General features: G+C 35.4%; 1 protein-coding gene and 1 non-coding gene across 4 annotated transcripts in view; both read right to left on the bottom strand.

Annotated features, from left to right (window-relative positions):
• Nucleotides 1-22,540, bottom strand: part of TRIM33 (tripartite motif containing 33) — a 114,751-nt gene that overhangs the window by 39,453 nt on the left and 52,758 nt on the right. The gene's annotated exons all lie outside the window — the stretch shown is intronic.
• LOC116666179 lies at nucleotides 1,455-1,561 on the bottom strand. Its single transcript, XR_004323023.1, has one exon. It is a non-coding gene; the product is annotated as a U6 spliceosomal RNA (small nuclear RNA).

The following is a 22,540-nucleotide window of genomic DNA, read 5'->3' as shown; positions in this document are numbered from 1 at the left end:
CTTGGTAAAAATTATGCTTTTCTATGATTTAGGCCTTATAAGTAAGACCTTCTGTGATTTTGGCTAGAATTATAAAACTCAGTTTAACACGTATTACCCAATAATAATATTATGAACCATTGATTATTATGTTTTGGACAGAATTATCATGCTTATATATACTTTATTATTAAAAAATAAATTATTATTTAATGTAGTTTTCTAAGAAAAGAAGCTTTTGAAAATATGGTTCTCATAAGTAATGTGAGAATCACTTAGCTAGTAACTGCAAACTGTAACTTTTGAATGCACATGTAGAGTCTGATTAGGTCCTGAGTTATACAAGGATGCTACTCTATTTGCCAAATAATTACAGTATTATCCTTAGTAATTGTCAGAGTGTTTAACAATAAGATTTTACTCTGGCACTTCCAGAGAAACATATCATCTTAGTTTGTATCCAAACTGAAAATGAGGGAAACATTTTTAAAAATTGATATATGTAGTAATTCTGATTCTGTTTCTTTCTTAATTCAGCTACTCCGTAAAACTTAATAAATATGAATCACATAAAATTACATAAATTTCCATGCACATATTAAACTACAGGTTTAATCTCACTGAAACTACCATCCAATAGCAAAAAGTATCCATGTAGAGCCAATTTTGTTAATGTAGCACTCACTCTATCCTCAAGATTACTCTGAAAAAAATCCCAAGCATCTTATTTTATCCAGGCATTTATCAACCTAGATATAGAAAATTTTTAGGCACTGCTAAGTATCTTACATGGATTCTCTCACTTAATCTTAGAAAGACTTAATGACTAGATAATATTACTGTCTTCACAGTAATAGATGATTTGGACAATCTACTGTGTCTCAGTTCTTCAGAAAAATATGTAACAATCATCTTTATCTTACAGGACTATTCCAAGAATTGATCAAAACCACATAAAGCAATAAACATAATATTTTGTTTACTAAAGCACAGTAAGGGCTTAAAACTAGGTACCATTGCTACTTTAGCAGTTAAGAGACATGGAGAATGGTACAAAGGAGTCTAACATACAGATGTCAGAGTTTCAGAAGGAAAGACAAGAACGCAACAGGTGCATTATTTGGAGAGATTATTAATTGAAAGACATAATCCAAAGGTTAAGAAAATCAAATCAAAAGAGGTAATCCTAAAAGGCAATGAGAAAACAAAGACAAGTTACCTGAAAAGAATAACAGGTAGAAAAGTTTGCTGACCCCTTAAGGGCAAAAATGCAATGTACAGATATAACCAATGTGCTGACTACAAAAAAACCCTGAAACCTACATAAAATACTATGCCCAGCAAAAATATCTTTCAAAAATGAAAGCAAAATGCAGATATTTTTAGACAAACTAGAACAACATTCACTACAAGTGAACTTTCGGCAGAGTTGGTGGTTAATCAGCAAAGGGTGTCAGGACGCTTGGGGAAGGGTACAAAATGCAGAACACTTCATGAATTTGCGTGTCATCCTTGCACAGGCTCCATGCTAATCTCCTTTGTATAGTTCCAATCTTATTATGTGTGTTGCCAAAGTGAGCACTACCAGTGGACTTTTACTGAAAGATTCTAAAAATAATAAACTTCAGGCAAGGAAGATGAACCAAGGCAAAAGGTCTGGGAAGTAAGAAGGAAAAAAAAAAAAAAAAAAAGAAAGTGAGGTAAAGAAGTGAGAAAAATCTTAAACATTATATAAAAATCAATAATAGAATTTTCAGCAAGGGTTAGAAAACAGAAAGAATATAATACATGATAATTACAAGGAGAGCAAAGGAGAGAGAAGAATAAAGTTTTATTTTTAAATTAAGGTATAGTTGATGCACAGTATTATATGTTTCAGGTGTACAACATAGTGATTCACAATTTTCAAAGATCATATTCCATTTATAGTTATTATCAAATATTGGCTATATGCCCTGTGCTGAACATTATCTCCTTGAAGCTTATTTATTTTATATATAGCAGTTTGTACTTAATCCTCTGAGTCCAAAATGCCCCTCCTCCCTTCCCTCTCCTGACTAATAATGTAGTTTGTTCTCTATACCTGTGAGTCTGTTTCTTTTAATTCACTAGTTTGTTGTATTCTTTAGATTCCACATATAAGTGATATCATACAGTACTTGTCTTTCTGTTTGACCTATTTCACTTAGCATAATACCCTCCAAGTCTATCCATGTTGTTGCAAATAGCAAAATTTCATTTTTTATGGCTGATTAGTATTCCTCTATGTGTGTGTGCGTGCGTGTGTGTGTATATGTTTAGACACCCCACATCTTCTTTATCCATTCATCTGCTGATGAACATTTGGGCTGCTTCCATATCTTGGCAATTGTAAATAATGCTATTATAAACACTGGGATGAACGTGTATTTTCAAATTAATGTTTTTGGTTTTTATAGATATATGCCCAGGAGTGGAATTGCTGGGTCATATGGTAGCTCTGTTGTTGGTTTTTTGAGGAACCTCCATACTGTTTTCCACAGTGGCTATACCAATTAACACTCCCACTGACAGTGTATGAGGAGGGTCCCCTTTTCTCCACATCCTCGCCAGCATTTGTTTAATCTGTGGGTCTTTTTGTTTATAGTCATTCTGACAGGTGTGAGGTGGTATCTCACTGTGGTTTTGATTTGCATTTCTCTGATGATTAACAACAATGAGCATCTTTTTATGTGCCTGCTGGCCATCTGTATGTCCTCTTTAGAAAAATGTCTATTCAGGTCCTCTGCCCATTTCTAAATCAGATTGCTTGTTTTTCTGATGCTGAGTTGTATGAGCTGTTTATATATTTTGGACATTAACCTCTAATCAGTCCTAACATTTTTAAATATTTTCTCCCAGTCAGTAGGTTCCCTTTTTATTGATGGTTTCCTTTGCTGTGTGCAAAAGCTTTTAAGTTTAATTAGGTCCCATTTGTATATTTTTGCTTTGTTTCCTTTGCCTCAGGAGCAGGTTCAAAGAAATACTGCTACAATTTATGTCAAAGAGTGTCCTGCCTATGTTTTGTTCTAGGAGTTTTATGGTGTCCAGTCTTAAAGTTAGGTCTGTAACTCACTTTGAGTTTATTTTTGTATTATGGTGTTAGAGAATGTTCTAATTCCATTCTTTTACATGTAGCTGTCCAGTTTTCCCAGCACCATTTATTGAATAGACTGCCTTTTTCTCTGTTGCATATTCTTGCCTCCTTTGTCACAGATTAATTGACCATAACTCTGTGGGCTTATTTCTGGGCTTGCCATTCTGTTCTACTGATCTGTGTCTGTTTTTGTGACAGTACCACACTATTTTGATTATTGTAGCTTTGTAGTAGAGTCTGCAGTTAAGAAATGTGATGCCTCCAGCTCTGTTCTTTTTCAAGATTCTTTTGGCTATTTGGGGTCTTTTGTGTTTCCTACAATTTTTTAAATTATTTGAATTCTGTGAAAAATGCCTTTGATATTTTGCTAGGGGTTGCTCAGAATGTCTAGAGTACCCTGAGTAGGATGGTCATTTTAACAATATTAATTCTTCCAATACATGAACATGATATACCCTTCCAAGTACAGGTCTTTTACCTCCTTAGCAGGCTTATTTGTAGTATTTTATTCTTTTTGATGTGACTGTAAAAGCAATTATTTCCTTAATTTCTCTATGTGGTAGTTCATTGTTAGTGTATAGAAATGCAACAGATTTCTGTATCCTGCAACTTTGCCTAATACATCGATGAGCTCTAGAAGTTTTCTAGTAGGGAATGAAGTTTTAAAGTGGTCTAAAATTATTAGGCAGTGGGTGATCATATTAAGCTTATACTTTGATAAGTGTACATATTGTAGTTTCTAGAGTAACAACTAAGAGAAAAAACAGTACAAATAACTTTGAAACTAGTAAAATGTAAGAAATGGAATTATGAAAAATATTAGCCAATCCAAAAGAATAAAAAGGGGGAATGTAAACTAAAATGGGAAGGAAAATAAGAAATGATGAAATGAGATGGTAGATTTAAATGAAAGTAAGCAACTGGAACCTTGAATAATGCAAGAGTTAATCTGCATATAACTCACTGCTAACCCTCTGAATTCATGGTCCCTCTGCATCCAGGGATTCAACTAACCACAGACCACGTAGTACTGTAGTATTCACTACTGAAAATATCCACACGTAAGTGAACCCATGCACTTCAAACCTGTTATTCAAGTCAACTGTTGAACATTAAGTCAACTAAGGGCTCCACTAAAGGATAAAGATTCTTAGACTGAATTTTGAAATAATCCCACCGTATTTGTTCATAAGCAACAAAGAGATCATAAGGAAAACAGCAAAGTAGAAAGAAAAAATGAAATGAAAAAGGTATACCATGCAGTACTAGCCAAAAGAAAGCTGGCAACCAAAACAAAATTCAAGGCTAACATGACAAGAGATAGAGGTTGACTCAAACGGTTCAAGTCACCAGTGAGATCATTTTAAGTATGTATGTTACTGACAACATAGCTTGAATATATAGAAAGCAAACAGTGATAAAACAAGAAGAATTTAAGAAATTCAAAATCATAACTGGAGATTTTAACACATCTCTCTTAGTAAAAGAACAAACAGAAGACCTGAGGATACAGACAGAACACAACATACCTGAAGACTACTATACTTGAGTGTGGAACACTATAGCCTAAAGTGCAATATACATTTTTTTCAAATTCACACAGAACCTTTAAAGAAATTAATTTTATACTAGGCCAAAGGTCAGCAAACGTTTTGTGTAAAGGTCCAGACACAGTACATATTTTTAAGTTTATAGGTCCTAATGACTCCATCACAACTATTCAATTGTTCTTCTCCCTTCATAGTGAAGAGAGAGACCATGGTAGCATGGTTGGACTTGGCCTACAGGTCATAGTTTACCAATGAATACACTAGGCCATAGAGTGTTAACAAATTTCAAAGGACTGAAATCATGCAAGCCACACAGTCTAACCACAATGCAAATAAATTAAAACCCATCCCTCCTCCAAAAACAGGTAAGTTTTCCACGTGTTTGGAAGTTAAACAAAAAACAAAAAGCTAATCTATAACCTAATCATTGTTCAAGGAAAACATTATAGTAGAAATTAGAAAATATTTTGATTTGAACTGTTAAAATATCACATATCAAAATGTGAGATAGGGCTATGGCAGTACTTAATAGGAAATTAACATTTATTAGGGGAAAAAAAGATGAAATTTAATAAGCCAAGCATTCATCTCAAGAAGGCAGAAAAAAGAAAAGTAAAATAAACCCAAAGGAAGTAGAACAAATGAATCAGGATGAAAATTGAAAATAATGAGGAAGAAAATACAACTTACTAGAGATCAACAAGCCAAAAGTTGGTTCTTTGAAAAGACTAATAATATTGACAAACCAATGAAAAGACTGATCAAGAAAAACAGATAAGGCATAAATAATCTCAGGGGTTAAAAAAGGGGTCACTATCACTACAGATCTGGAGGCATTAAAAGGATAGTAATAAAACCTTTTATCAAGATATTTAAAATTTAAGATAAAATTTGGACAAATTTATAGAAATTTAGAAAAAAATGGACAAATTTATAGAAAAAATATAATTTTACAGAACCGATATAAGAAGAAATAGAAAACCTGAACCACAAAGAATCTAAATCTATATTAAAAAATAAATATAACCACAAAATTCCTATCCAAAATACAGATCCTAGAGAAACACATGAACCACATGCACATGTATCCCAGGAGACATGAAAGAATGTTCTTATTTTGTATACCAGTCAAAACTAGAAACAATCCAAATTACTATCAATAAAAGAATGGATTAACTATAGCCAAGAGGTTCTGAAACTTTCTCAGATCATGACGACTTTTAGCGTCTCAGCAATTTTTTTCAGAGAACTAAAAAGAAATACCTAGTAGTTTCCATTTATCAAGTAGTTAGGTAAAACAAAAAACAAAAGTCCAGATTTTTAAGGACACTTTATTTAATCCTTAAAATTGTTTTTTTTAAGAGAACTCTGGGACAACATGAAGCACACTAATACTCCCATAATAGGGGTCTCAGAAAGAGGAGAGAGAGATAAAGATCCTGAGAAAATTTTTGGAGAGATAATAACTGAAAACTTGCCCAACTTGGCAAAGGAGAGTCACCCAAGCCCAGGAAGTGCAGAGATTTTCACACAGGATCAACCCAAAGAGGAATACACCAAGGTACATAGTAATCAAATTGAAAAAAAAATTAAGGATAAGGAGAAAATATTTAAATCACCAAGAGAAAAGCAACAGATAACATGAAAGGGAATTCCCATAAGGTTATCAGCTGATTTTTCAGCAGCAACTCTACAAGTCAAAAGGGAATGGCACAATATATTTAAAGTGATGAAAGGGAAAAATTTACAACCAAGAATACTCTATCCAGCAAGGCTCTCGTTCAGATTTGATGGAGAAATCAAAAGCTTCACAGATAAACAAAAGCTAAAAGAGTTCAGCACACCCAAACGAGCTTTACAATATACATTAAAGGAACTTCTTTAGTCATCAAACCATAAGAGAACAAAAAGAAGAAAGGAAAAAAAAAAAAGACCTACAAAAGACTGCTTTGGCAATTCAGGTTCTTTTATGGTTCTCCTGAGTTAAGTTCAATAAACAAGCTTCTTATTCTCTAACAATAAATGTACCTCATGAAAACAGTATGTTTGGATAGGAAATCCTGATTTGTTGCCACAGCCATTCCTAAGAAGACTGATGGTAGATAGGAATTTATATGTCATTTCTACCAGCTATTTGGATCACATCTGAAAGGCTTTAGAAGAACTTACAGAAAAACTAAAAATCGAGTTTGGCAAAAGTTCTTCTAAAGTAGTTGTTCTCAATCTTCACTGAATAACAAAAACCACCTGAGGTGATTTATCAGTATTCTTAATATACTGTAAAAAATGTTTGATACCCAGGGTGCAATTTAAGATTCCTATTTAACAGTCTAGAGTAGGACTTAGGCATCAGTATTCTTTTTTAAAGCTCTCTAGGTAGTTCTAACATACATATAGGATTGAGAATATCAGCTCTAAATCTTACATATCCTTCTGTTTTTTTTAAATTTAAAAAAGCCTAATTCCTAGAAAAGCTATTTCTTTAGGAAAATATTTTAAGAGAAATTTCACTTATATAGTTCCACTCAAATGACCACCACTATACTATCTTACTCTTTAACAAAAATATCTGATATTAGATTTTAAGCAACTACTCTCTCATAAACTATACCGATCATCAAAAAAAAAAAAAAAATCCACAAACACCCTTCTCTATAGGAACCTGAAATCAGGGATAAAAAAATTTTAAGGTGGAACAAAGGTGACTTTCACTCAACCATGACAGAGTAACTGGTACCAGACTAGCTCTGCCACCAAGAACTATAAAATAAGACAGAAATACATGACACAACTGTATTCAATCATTGGACTATAGGCAGAGAAATCATGTAATTCTTTAGAGCATCTATCTGTCTGTAGACAATTACATGATGGCAGCAAGGAGGCTGGAGATCAAGCAGAGCACAGAAGTATCTCTGAACTGAGGAAGCAGAAATCAGGGTTAGAGACTACTTAAGCTGTCGGAATCCATGGAGCAAGGCACTGGAATGGAAGAAACTGTGCAGGGTGAGGCTGGGGAGTGGCGGTGAAGGGCGAAGAATAAGTGAATTCCTCAAGTCCTTAGCCAATGTCTGGGCTTTACATACAGAGGATGAGCTCATGCAAGGCTTAACAGAGAGCAGCTGCTATGAATTCCACGTTGTAACAGAGAAACTAGAGGTCAAGCAGTTTTGGAAGGCAGAATTCCAGCTGAGCCAGTGGGGGAAGAGATTTTGTTCACCTCCCCAGGCACCTGAGAAAAGCAGAAAGGCCACACCTTACACAAAAGGACTATACTTGGAATAATTTACTCCCTAGGCCTATGCGTCCTAACAAAGCCTAAAATCAAGCCTTGGTAAGATCTTACAAGAAATAGAGTTTAGAAGTTGAGAGAGGCTTGGGAAATACCTTGGCTTGCCACAGATCCTTCCTAACAAAGGGTAAAACCAAGCTTACACACAATCAGTGTGATCAGACAGTAATTTAAGTGTCTACTAGAACAACAATCAACAGTCTGCAGAGGAAGATAAAAGAATAGAGTTTCTATATCATCCACAATGTCCAAATCTCAATTAAAAATCACTAGGTATTCAAAGAAACAGTAAAGTATGACTCAAAGTAAAGACAATAATACTGAATAGGAAATGGCACTTAGATGGTCCAAGTGCTGTATTTAGCAAAGACTTCAAATGGAATACTACATATGCATTAAAAATTTAAATGAAAACAGGTTCTTAATGAGTGAACTGATAGGAAATCTCAACAGAGAAATGGAAACTATTTTTCAGAAAAAGGAAACTCTAGGAAAGTACAATAACTGAAATGAAATAATTCACTGAATGGGTCTGATAGCAAATGGGAGATGGCTGAAGAAAAGTTGAGTGAAAATGAACACATGAAAAGTTAGGAAGTCTGAAGAAGTGAGAGAAGAGACTGAAGGAAAATGAACAAAGCCTTAGGGACCTGTGTGACAAATCAAATGTCTAACACATGTGTAACTGGAGTCCCAGAAGACAGAATGCGGAGAGAAATTTTTTTTAAATGGCCAACTTTCCAAATTTGATGAAAACCGTAAACTTACAGATACAAGAAGTTCAGTGAACTACACACGGGATAAACAGAATGAAATAGATACCTTAAAACATCATGGTCAAATGGCGAAGACCAAAGAATCAGAGAAAATCCTGAAAGCAGCCAGAAAACTGCCAGACAACATTCAGGCAAAAACAGTATGAATGATGTAATTAAAAACAAAGGCAGCCAGAATACAAAGTAATGACAGCTTTTAAATGTTCAAAGAAGAAACTGTCAATCCAGAATTCTATAAATAGTGCAAACATCCCTCCAATGAACAGAAGCTGAGAGTATTCACTGCCAGCAGACCTGCAAAACAAGAAATGCTGAAAGAATATTCTTCAGGACAAAGGAACAGTAGAGATGTAGAGAGATGAAGAAAAACAGTAATGGTAATAAATGGGTAAATATGTAAGACTGAGCTTTTACTTTCTCTTCTCCAAATTTCCCTACAAGACTAAACACTAAAAAAAAATTATAAGGTAAGATTTACAATGCATTTATGAATAAATGATATGGCATTAGTGCAAAGGATGAAGACTTGATAAACCGAATTATTCTTTTGTAAGCTTACTATATTTGTGAAGTGCAAAATTGTACAATACTTTAAGTAGGCTTAAGTTAAAGCTGTGCATCATTAGCCCTAGAGCAATAATTGAAAATAACAGAGGTATACCAAAAAAGCCAAAAGTGGATATAAAATAAAATACCAAAAAACAGTTTTAACTTAAAAGATGGCAGGATATAAACAACAGAACAAGACATAAGAGAAAAAATAAAAACAAAGAGTAAATGGTAAACTTAAACCTATCAGTATCACTAAATACATTAAATGTAACAGGATTAAATATTCCAATTAAAAGAGGAAGAGCCTCCAATTAAGAGAAGGGGCCCTCAACTATTTATGCAATGAAAATATACACATATAATTGATAATTCTTATATTCAAGGAGCTCTACTAGCTTTTTTTCCAGTATCTAAATTAACAAATATTTGTTCAATAGAGGAAATGACTAAATTTGTGTCAAGTACTGTTCTAGGCTCTTGGGACTCAGTGAATAAAACAAAGACACCTACCCTTATGAAACTAATATCTAATGAGAATTACAAAAAAAAAAGCTGTAAATTACAGAATATGTTTAGAAGGTGATAAGCGCCACATAAAAAAGAAAAACAGCAGGAAATGGAGGATTAGGAGTAAAGGGGAAACCTCCAATTTTAAATACAGTGATCAGAGTTGGTCTCACTGGCAAAGGTACATTTAAACAGAGACTTGATGGATATATGAAAGTTAGCTATGCAAACAAGTGGAGCAAGAAAGGTCTAGTTAGAGAAAACAGGAAGGCAGCAGCACCCCTAGCACGTTTTAGAAACAGCAAGAAAGCTGGTGTAGCTGTAGCAGAGTGAGAAGAATAGTAATATGTGAAATGCATGTGTATAGGGCTCTGTAAGGAATCTGACTTTTAGTCTGATTGAACAGGAGAACCACTGCTAGGTTTTGAGCAGGGGAGTGACACAGTCTGAGTTGAGAGTCACTCAAGTCGTTTTGTTAAGAATAAACTGAAGGGCAATAGCAGAAGCATGGGGACGATTTAGGGGACTACTGTAGTAATCCACACAAGAACTGATGGTGGCTGAGACCATGAGGTAGTAGAATTTGCGGGATTTGGGGATATATTTTGAAGGTGGAGCCAAAAAGATGTTCTGATAAGTTTGGGTTTGGGTATGAGAAAACAGTGAGGTTGAGGATGATGCCAAGATTTCTGGCCCATGCAATGGAAATGCAAGTGCCACAAACTGAGATGGGGCAAGGCTAGCAGTAAAAAAGGTTTAAAGAAGTTATCAGTTCAACTTTGGATATACAGTTGACCGTTGAACAAACAGAAGTTAGGGATGTCAAATGACTCTGCAGTTAAAAATCCTAGTACAACTTTACAGTTGGCCTACTGCATACACGATTCCCCATCTGTGGATTCAACTCAGATCGTGTATACTACAATTACATATTTATTGAAAAAAATCAACATATCAATGGACCCATGCAGTTCAAACCTGTGTTGTTAAAGAGCTTCCTGCATTATAGTTGAGAAAGCAGACAATCAAGTAGAATAGACAAATCTGAATGAAAGCTCAGGAGAGTGCTGAGGTAGAAATAGAAATTTGGACATCACTGGCATATGGATGGTATTTAAACCCATAAGACTGTAGTTGCAGATCAGAGTAAAAGGCCTGGCACATCCTATATTAGGAATCCAGAAAAAGAGCAAATGAGACAGAGAAAAAATAATCAGTGTGGTAAAAGGAAAACTAAAAGAATGTGGTCTCCTGGTAGCCAAGTAAATAAAATGTATTAAGGGAGTGATCAACCACGTCAAATGTTGCTGATATACAAGGTATTAAGATGATGACCTGAAAAGTGATGTCTAAGTTTAGTAATGCAGTGGTTACTGGGTGACCTTAGAAAGAACAATGTTGGTAGAATGCTGACAGTCAAATGTGTAACATATTTAAGAGAGAATGGGACAGGAGAAAATGGAAGCTATGATTATAAGCAATCCTTTCAAAAATTCTTGCTGCACAGAAGGAACAGGGACAGTTGCTGGCAGGCAAAGTGGGTTAAACAGAAAGTTCTGCGTTTTCTTTCATTTTTAAAGTTGAAAGAAAAAAACAAATATTGAAAACTGATGGGAATAACTGCTAGAGATTGAAAAAACTGAAATCGGCAGAGTAGGCCAAACTGCTAAAGCAATATCCCTGACTAAATAAAATGTATATTCATTGGAGCAACTGGCTATAGAGTTCAATTAAGATAATAGAAATATGGAAACATTGGTGCAAGTACTTGGTAGATAAGTAGACATGGTAGAGGGACTGTAGAAGTGCTCTTTTGATTGCTTCATTTTTTTCAGTGAAGTAGGAAGCAATACAAATACCTGGGAGTGAAGATAGAGGATGAAATGTTGGACATTTAAGACAGAAAAGATATGAATGTACAGTATGATTGACAGGCAACATTAGGATCCACCTGAGGTTAAGTGATTGTGAATTAAGAATGAGACCAGTCAATCTTATCATCTGTTTTTTTCTCCTGTGATGTTCAGCTGCCATAAGCAAAGCATGATAGAAGGGAAGTAGCATTTAATCAGGATGGTGGTTTTGCCAAGGGAGTTTAACCAAGTGGAATATGAGACTCAAGGCTAAATGCAAGGGAGTGAAAATGATTAGCCACGAAATTAAACTGAAAACAGGTTAAGTGAGAACATAAAGAAATGAGGTAAAGTGAAAGGGTAGTACAATATCAAAATAAGTCACTGTATGTTGAGTAACTGTTGAAGTCTGGTACTAAGCAGAATAAGCCAGAATGATGGGAGATGTGCTCACGAAGAGGAATGCTTGAAATTGAACAAAATTACTGGAAATGCCAAAAGTCTAGTATATGAGCATGGGTGTGAATAGCAATGTAGAGGACATAAACCTTAGAAAGGAGTTCAAAAACACAAAGACCAGAGTGTCAGAAAGATCAAAATTATGTACATTAAAATTACCAGGAATTAAGACAATAGTAGCTTACCACTGAGTTTAGGAACTTAAATCTGTAAGAGATAAAAGAGGAATGACCCAAGAGTTTTTATGTGACAGTACCAATGAGGGATATGAATGATGACATGAGATTAAAATCTGGAGATTTTCAAAGAGGAAGAATAGTCTAAAAAATAAGCAAAGAGAAGACCTACCTCACACCTCAAGGCCCAGTCATACACGAGATATCAAAGAAAAAAACCACCATCCATTAAGGGAAAGCAGTGTCCTAGGGTCCTGTTTCCATTATAGCAAAGGAAGTACAGAAAGGGATCAAAGAGGCTGAGGATATAGATCTTGCTGATGACAAACCATGAATCTCATAGAATAAAGTGGCAGAGATACAGAACTATCACATGGAAAGCCTAGGGGAATTAAAGTATGGTAGATGAGGGGAAACCTGGGAGTGTGGGGCTTTTCTTGAGTGACAAATAGGAATAAAGAATATAATAACATTAGTCCTAGCAGATTTAAAGCATGTAATATCGCAGAGGGTGCAAATATTGGTGGTAAAGAGGGGTGGGGCCTGGGGCTTTCTCTTTTAATCTGTTAATGGAGAAGAGATTCTAGTTCCAGCAAGTCAACCAATTATCTTCACTCCAGATGAGGATAGAAGAGTCAGAATCATGTGGTCTTAGAATGTGAAGGTTTAGCCATGATTTTCATTTTAGGAGAAGCAAACTCACTCTAAATGTATATGTTACATCCTTCCTCATGCTGATAGAGTTAAGGCAACTGAGAAGTTCTGAGAAGATACACTGAATGTGAGTAAACTCTCCACCTGTGATGATGGGGGCAGAAGGTCTATAAGATGCCTTCCAAAATAATAGGTCTTCTTAGAGTTAAAATTCAACACTTAATAACACCATCCACCCTACTTCTATCGTGCTCAATCTAATTTTATCATAAAATAGTGTTTACATTATCACAAAATCTCAGATTTAATATGGTCAAAACTTAACTACCAACTCCCTAAATGCACCTACCAAACCATGTCTTCTCACAGTCTTCCCAACCTCTTTTAAGTTGAAAGCCCAAAGTCTTGGTGTTATTGATATCTATCTCATACAACCCATAGAGCAGCAAATCCACACACCCATTTCAGGCATCAAATCCAAATTCAAAAAATATATAGAATTTGATTACACTTTGCTAACTCCAATGTTAGTACTCTAGTCTAAACCACCATTATTTCTTGACTTAATTACTGAAAACCAGCCTCCTAATGAATCTGATTCTGTTCTTTCTCTTCCTTTAATCGTTCCTCACTACAGGTAGTGTGATCCTTTTAAGACAATAATCAGTCAAACCATTCCACTGCACAAAAGCTTGAGCATTTAACTCAGAGTAAAAGGCAACATTCTTACAACAACCTAGAAAGCACTAAATAATTTGGCCCTTTCTGCCCCTCTGACTTCATCTGATAGAAATCTTTCTCTTGTTCACTGCACTCAGACCATACAGTTCCTCAAAGATGTCAAGTAAGCTATCTCTGGCCCTCTGCACTTGCTTCCTCTCTACCTGAAACATGCTCTTCCTTGCCAAATTTAAGCAAGGCTGGCTCCCATTCTTCCTTCAGTGTCTACTCAAATCTCACCTCCCCCTTGAAGCCTTTTGAAATCACCCTATTTAAAATAAAAACTTACAAGCGCAGAGAGTTCCACAGAGGATGAACCCAAGAAGAACACACCAAGGTACACAGTAATCAAACTGATAAAAATAAAGATAGGGAGAAAATATTAAAGTCAGCAAGAGAAAAGCAACAAATAACATTCAAAGGAACTCTGATAAGCTTATCAGCTGATTCTTCAGCAGAAACTCTACAGGCCAGAAGGGAGTGGCACAATATGTTTTAAGTGATTAAAGGGAAAAACTTACAACCAAGAATACTCTATCCAGCAAGATGGCGCAATCAAAAGCTTCACAGATAAACAAAAGCTAAAATAATTCAGCACCACCAAACCAGCTTCACAACAAATGTTAAAGGAACTTTAGTCATCAAACCACAAGAAAAGAGAGAAAAAAAAACAGAGAGAGAGAAAGAGAAAAAAAAAGACCTACAAAACAAACCCAAAACAACTAACAAAATGGCAATAAGAACATATGCACCGATAATTACCTTAAATGTAAATGGATTAAAGCTCCAACCAAAAGACAGAGACTGGCTGAATGGATATGAAATCAAGACCTGTATATATGCTGTCTACAAGAGACCCACTCAAGAGCGAGAGACACATGTAGGCTGAAAGTGAGGGGATGAGAAAAAATATTCCATGCAAACAGAAACCAAAAGAAAACTGGAGTAACAAGACTTATATCAGACAAAATGGATGTTAAAATAAAGACTATTACAAGAGGCAAAGAAGGACACTACCTAATGCTCAAGGGATCAATCCAAGAATAAAATGTAACAGTTGTAAATATATATGCACCCAACACAGGAGCATCTCAATATTAAAGGCTATTGTTAAGAGACATAAAAGGAGAAATAAACAACAACACAATAATAGTGAGTGGGGGACCTTAACATCCCACTTATATCAATGGACAGATCATCCAGAAAGAAAATCAATAAAGAAATACAGGCACTAAATGACACATTAGACCAGATGGACTTAACTGATATCTATAGAAACCAACAGAATAAACATTGTTCTCAAGTGCACATGGAATATTCTTCAGAATCGATTACATGTTGGCCCACAAAGCAAGCCTGAATAAATTTAAGAAAACTGAAATCATATCAAGCATCTTTTCTACTCAAATGCTATGAGGTTAGAAATCAACTACAAGAAAAAAAACAAAAACTGCAAACATGTGGAGGCTGAACAATATGCTACTAAACAACCAATTGATCACTGAAGAAATCAAAGAGGAAATCAAAAGAATACTCTGAGACAAATGAAAATGAAAACACTACAATTCAAAACCTCTGGGACACAGCAAAAGCAGTTCAAAGACAGAAGTTTATAGAGATAAAAGCCTACCTCAGGAAACAAGAAAAATCTCAAGTAAACAACCTACCCTTACACATAAAGCAGCTAGAAAGTAGAACAAAGAAAACCCAAAGTTAGTACAGGAAAATAAATCATAAAGATTAGAGGAGAAATAAATGAAATTGGGGCCCCCCAAAACAATATTAAAGATCAATGAAACTAAAGGCTGGTTCTTTGAAAAGATAAACAAAATTGATAAACCTTTAGTAACATCCATCAAGAAAAAAAGGGAGAGGGTCCCAAAATAATAAAATCAGAAATGAAAAGGGAGAAGCTACAACTGACACCACAAGAAATACAAGGGATCATAAGAGGCTACTATGAGCAACTATACACCAACAAAAAGGACAACCTAGAAAAAAATGGACAATTTCTTAGAAAGGTACAATTTGCCAAGACTGAATCAGGAAGAAATAGAAAATATGAATAGGCCAATTACCAGTACTGAAATTGAATCAGTAATTAAAAAATTCCCAACAAAAAGTAGTCCAGGACCAGATGGCTTCACAGGTGCATTCTACCAAACACTTAGAGAAGAGTTAACATCTATCCTTCTGAAACTATTCCAAAAATTGCACAGACAGGAACACTTCCAAACTCATACTATGAGGCCACTATCACCCTGATACCAAAACCAAACATACCACAAAAAAAAAAAACAAAAAAAAAAAACAGGCCAGTATCACTTATAAATATAGATGCAAAACTCCTCAACAAAATACTAATAAGTCAACTCCAACAATGCATTAAAAAGATCATACATTATGATGAAGTGGGATTTATCCCAGGGATGCACATCAATATCCACAAATCAATCAATGTCAACACCACATTAACAAACTGAAGAATAAAAACCTGATCTGAATCTCAACAGATTCAGAAAAATTTTCGATAAAATTCAACATCCATTTATGATAAAAAAAAAAACTTTGCAGAAAGTGGGCATAGACAGAACATACCTCAAACTAACAAAGGCCATATATGACAAACCCACAACTAACATCATACTTACTGGGGAGAAGCTGAAAGTATTTCCTCTAAGATCAGGAATAAGACAAGGATGCCCACTCTTGCCACTTTTATTCAATATAGTTTTGGAAGTCCCAGCCATAGCAATCAGAGAAGATAAAGAAATAAAGGGAATCCAAAATTTTCCGAATTGGATAGAAAGGTATACTGTGCTCTTAGATTGAAAGAATCAATGTTGCTAAAATGGCCATACTACCCAAGGCAATATACAGATTCAATGCAACCCCTATCAAATTACCAACGACATTTTTCACAGAGCTGGAATAAAAAAATTGTTAAAATTTGTATGGAAACACAAAAGATCCTGAATAGCGAAAACAGTCTTGAAAAAGAACAGAGCTGGGGGGAATCATGCTCCCTGACTTCAGATTATACTACAAAGTTACAGTAATCAAAACAGTATGGTACTGGCACAAAAACAGACACATAGATCTATGCAACAGGATAGAAAGTCCAGAAATAAACCCAGGCACTTATGTATCAATTAATCTGTGGCAAAGGAGGCAAGAATATGCAATGAAGAAAAAGGCAGTCTATTCAATAAATGGTGCTGGGAAAACTGGACAGCTAACTGTGAAAGACTGAAATTAGAACATTCTCTAACACCACATACAAAAATAAATTCAAAATTGGGGGGAGGGTATAGCCCAGGGGTAGAGTGCATGCCTGGCATGCACAAGGTCCTGGGTTCAATCCCTAGTACCTCCACTGAAAAAACAAAAACAAAAAACTGTCAAAATGGCCAGATACTATAAAACTCTTAGAGGAAAACATAGGCAGAACACTCTTGGACATAAATTACAGCAATCTTTTTTGCAAATTAGCTCCTAGAGTAATGGACATAAAAGCAAAAATAAACAAATGGGATATAATAAAACTTAAAAGCTTTTGCATAGCTAAGGATACCATCAACAAAACAAAAAGACAACCTACAGAATAGGAGAAAATATTTGCAAATGATGCACCTGACAAGGGACTAATTTCCAAAATATATAAACAGCTCATATAGCTTAATAACAAAAAAAACAAGCAACGCAATCAAAAAATGGGCAGAAGACCTAAATCGACATCTCTCCAAAGAAGACATTCAGATAGCCAACAAGCACATGAAAAGATGCTCAATATCACTAATTGTTAGAGAAATGCAAATCAAAACTACAATGAGATATATCACTTCACACCAGTCAGAATGGCCATCATTAAAAAGTCCACAAATGATAAATGCTGGAGAGGATGCGGAGAAAAAGAAACCTTCCTACACTGTTGGTGGGAATGTAAATTGTTGCAGTCTCTACTGTTGTAGAGAACAGTACGTAGATTCCTCAAAAAAAAAAAAAAAATTTGACTTATCATATGATCCAGCAATCCCACTTCTGGGCATAAATCCAGAAGAGAACAGAATTTGAAAAGACGTGCACCCCAATGTTCACAGCAGCACTATTTACAATAGCCAAGACATGGAAACAACCTAAATGTGGACATCCACAGAGGATTAGATAAAGATCTGGAACACACATACAATGGAATACTTTTGTAGATTCTGTCTTTAATTTGTGACCAATAGCTTGTCATATTTTTTAGAACATCATAATTTTGACTTTATATTTCCTTTTGTTCCTATATAATCTTATGTCCTTTCATGCCCTTTCATATGGGTGGCTGTGTCAATCAGAAACATGCACAGCTGTAGTGACTAACAGTGGCTCTGTAGGCAGTTGATGGTGTTAGTTCAACAACATCAAATTAAGAGTACCTGAGATGATCTCAGCTTTACCCTCATGAGCAGATAATGGTGTCAGAGTTCTAGGCATCAAATACAAATTCAATGAAGGAAAAAAGGAAGAAAAAGGCTGACCTGAGCAACATTTGTCCTGTTTATCATGAACGTAAAAACTTTCTGAAAATCACCTACTAAGCAGAATTCTAACTTATATTTTTGGGGCATAAACTGTGGATCAAAGCTACCATAATGCCAGGAATGCTGAGAAAGGAAATAGCTTTTCTAGTTTCTATATTTGAAACTAGACAAGAGAGGTATAAGTTGAGTATTCTCAACTATCCCACAATGTATGGCATATGGCATATGGCATATGACAGTGGCTCTCCTCAGAATGTCAGATGATACTTCCATTCATTCATATTTCAATGTACTTTAAAACTGCTTAGAATCATGTGAGAGCGAGCAGAACTTATGAACTGATGGGCTTCACTGTAAGGCAATCTTTTTAAATCGAAATGAACCTCAAATGGCAACATTAAGAGGCCTCTTCTAATTATTCACTTTCTCTAGAGCATGAAAAGGCCTCTAATTCCAGGAAACAGGGTAGTGAAGAACAGTGAAACAGAAAAGTGTCATTACAGGCAATCTGGAAGCAAGCTGGGAGAAGTGAAGGTCCCACAGTTTAGAGTGTAGATTTACGTTTAATCTCCCTAATTTCAGTAAAGTACCTTATACTCACCCTCCATCTGGGCCTAATTTCTCCAAGAGTCTCTGATCTTACTTAGAGAATAAGCCCTACTTTTGTCATACTTATCACCTCTAGATCCTGAACCACATAGGTGTCTGGGAAATAAAGAAAATGGCTTCATTTACACCTCATTTGCATGCCCTTGGGTTGTAGCTCATTCAACTCTAGTAGGTCAATTATCAGGTCCAACAAATATTCAATCAATTTCCCTGGTTTTGAAAAACTAACAAATCTCTATTGACGTCTCTTCCTTAATTAAGTCTATACTTTTTAAATTTATTTACTAGAGGGAGGGGGGATAACCCTATGGTTTAGCTAGAAACTATGTAGTGTTCTGAGGTACAAAATTTTACAAAGTTCTATAGATGCTTTCCTTTTTTGAAAACTTCCAAGGCCATAAAGAAAACCAAGACCTCAATAAAGTTTTTTTTTTAAAAGAGAAAAATGTGTAAGTCACAATGTTAGTAACAACAGTTAGACTGTTACAGAGTACTTACTGTGCTAAGCATTTTATAGGGACAATTCTCCACTTAACCCTCACAGCCACCTTATAAGGTTGGTACTGCGTTTTCCCCATTTGTAAGATATACAAGCACGCTCACCACAGTTCATCATCTGTATCACTATACTATGCAGCAATCGTCTTAACAGGGGTGCAGGGGGATGCAAAACTATAATTATAGAGTGTATAAGTCAATAATAATTATGGAATAAGGTTACATTTTAACCAAAGGAAAATTCACATGTTTTTAATGAAATCAAGATTCAACATAAGAATCTTGAAAAAAAAAAAAAAAGATAAAAGAGAACTGTGAGAATTAGAATACTTCAAAAAAATAAACAACTTCAAAAACTAGATCACTAAAATGAAAGACAAAAGACTCAAATCTATGGCTTGGCTAATAAAGAATAAGGAAATAACTCAGCTATTCAACATTATAAACAAGACAGAGATATAACCACAAATTTTTATAAAATCTTAACAGTCTGCTTATTTCTAAGTAATATATTTTTAAAATCTCTATTAAATAGACGATTTTCTAAGAAAATATAAATTATCACAATTGCATGAGTAAGAAGTTTATACTGTATAGCACAGGGAACTATATTCAATATCTTGTAGTAACTTATGGTTAAAAAGAATATGTATGTTACTATATGACTGATATTGTGCTGTACACCTACAAATTGCTACAACATTGTAAACCGACTATACTTCAATTAAAAAAATTAAAATAAAAAAAAAAAAGAAAGACCTGCAGCTGCTGCAGAAATAACCAGAACCCAAAGTCAAATGCCTCCAGAAAAACAAACAAACAAAAAAAACAATTGCATGAGTGACTCAAGAGGTGGGAAATTCAACTTGATCAATAAGCATGTGAGAATCTGAGCCCCTTAAAGAACTAGCCCTAAAAAGCCATAAGTCCAGACAGGGAAATGGGATGGGTAAGATGGAACAAAGGTATTAGGAAAGAAAACACACAGAAATGAACTGGCTTTAAGGTTAAATAGTTCTCTTGACAGTGTTCCGTAAGTTAAGAAACAGCATTTGTAAAGGCAGAGAAGTTTAAAACAGAAGGTTTCCTACTGTAAGAGTGCAAATAGGAGATAACAGATTGTGTAGTTAAGAATTTAGCCTTGCCCAAAGAGAAGTGTGGCCTTTACCCTCAGCTGCTGGGAACGCATCTATAAGCCCTTGAAATGTTCTGCCTGATAAAAATGTTTTTGTTTCCTTGGGGCCTTAGGCCACAGGCTAATGATATGATTTACAGTAGGGTCTTTGGGTCACAGAGTATTAGCTCAACCTCAGGAGAGTCTGGAGACAGGTCAGTCAACTGGACAGTGAACTGTATCTACAATGCAGAGCTCCAATAAAAATTCTGGACACCAAGGCTCATGCAGGACGCCTTGGCTGGCAATATTCTGTTCATGCTGTCACACATCACTGCCAGGAGGATTCAGCTACATCCAGAATTACACTGAGAAAAGACAACTGGAAGCTCCACATTTAGAACTCTCCTAGACTCTGCCACATGCATTGTTCCCTTGGATGATTTTAATCCATATCCTTTCACTGTAATAAGCATTAACTGTCAGTATACAGCTTTCAGTGAGTTCTAGCAAATTACTGTATCTAAGGGTAGTCTTGGGAAATCCTGAACTTTCAAGTGAACTGTGAGAAGTGAGTATGGTTTTGGGGATCACCATATTCTGCAGTTGGTATCAGAAGTGAGAGGAGACCTGTGAATTGTTCCCTAACAAGCAGTTGGCATCAAAAATGGGATTCACTAAAATGACCCTGACTCACTGAAACATGTGGTTGAGAAGAGGAAGGAAAAAATGACAGAGGTTATGAATCTTTGATTCCTGGATGACTACCTATCTAGCCACTCATGGTATGTAACTGCAAATGCAATTACTAGAGGTAAAACTTACCAACAGAATTTAGAAATGGTAGACCCAACACCATAGGAGTTGAGTCATTGGATAAACAAGGAAATACAAACTAATTAAGAAACAAGTTCATTAAACAATTCCTTGGTTATTGTTATCTGTAGTAGCTAAAATGAAGAAGGTGTTGGGACAGATCCTGACACTGGGCAAAGCTCAGTTTCAGCCAGTCTGAGCTATGGCCACTAGCCTCAGGGCCATTCCAAGGCAGAAAACTGTGCTGAGATAGAAGACAGCACCTCAAAAACTTCCACTTACAATGTAGTTCAGGTTGAGGAAAGACAAAATCAAGAAACTGATAAAACCAGGAAGTACAATGCAAAGGAACTGTCTCACTGTATGGACTGACATTATATGCTTCCTGAAAAAAAAACCTCTACTAAAATACTGTGAGACTGACTAATTATGTAGAAGCAGTATCTTTTTAATATTATAACAGCTTTATTGAGGTATAATTTATGTACCCCACAATTCACCTATTAAAAATTACAATTCAGTGGTTTTGAGAATATTCCCAGTAGTATAACCATTACTACGATCAATTTTAGAACATTTTAATCCTCCGCAAGAGAAACCCTGTATACATTTGCAGTCATTCCTCATTTTCCCAACTCCACCCCAGGTCTAAGCAACCACTAATCTACTTTCTGTCTCTGTGGATTTGCCTATTCTGGAACCTGCATATGGAATCATACAATATATGGTCTTCGTTGACTGGCTTTTTTCACTTAGCATACAATGTTTTCCAGGTTTACTATGTTGTACCATGTATCAGTAATTACTCCTTTTTATTGCCAAATACTATTCTATTATATGTTTAGACCACTTTTATTTACCCAACAGTTGATGGACATTTGAATTGTTTCCACTTTTTGGATATTATATCATTGTGAATGCTGCAGAATAGAAGAGCAATGTTTGAGTTGATGCAGGATCCGCAGCTCACTACCACTGTACATAATCCATATATAATCTAGACACACAGCAGGTCATTCCCAAGGGGACAGCCAGCCTGGTGAACTAGATAAAAGCCCCTGTAAAGATTGTTTACCATCAGACAGGTGATTATCCATCTCATATAGGTGCTAAATGGAACTCCCCAGAAGAACTGGCTGATATACTTCTCACACAAGCCATGCCAGATTAGCATTATGAAGATCAGGATATTCATCTACTGAGCATGCCTTTTACCAAGGTCAAGGTAAACAGTATGATTAAGGAGAACCCTTTTACATGGGCACCTCCAAGTAATTTTACTTCTGCAAAATCTAGCAACAATCTGAGAAGCCTTATCAGATTTACTGTCTCAGCTTTATGGGC

Source organism: Camelus ferus, chromosome 9 (assembly GCF_009834535.1).
Source record: "Camelus ferus isolate YT-003-E chromosome 9, BCGSAC_Cfer_1.0, whole genome shotgun sequence".
In the NCBI taxonomy this organism is placed as follows: Eukaryota; Metazoa; Chordata; class Mammalia; order Artiodactyla; family Camelidae; genus Camelus; species Camelus ferus.
This window is presented reverse-complemented; position numbering and strand designations above follow the sequence as displayed.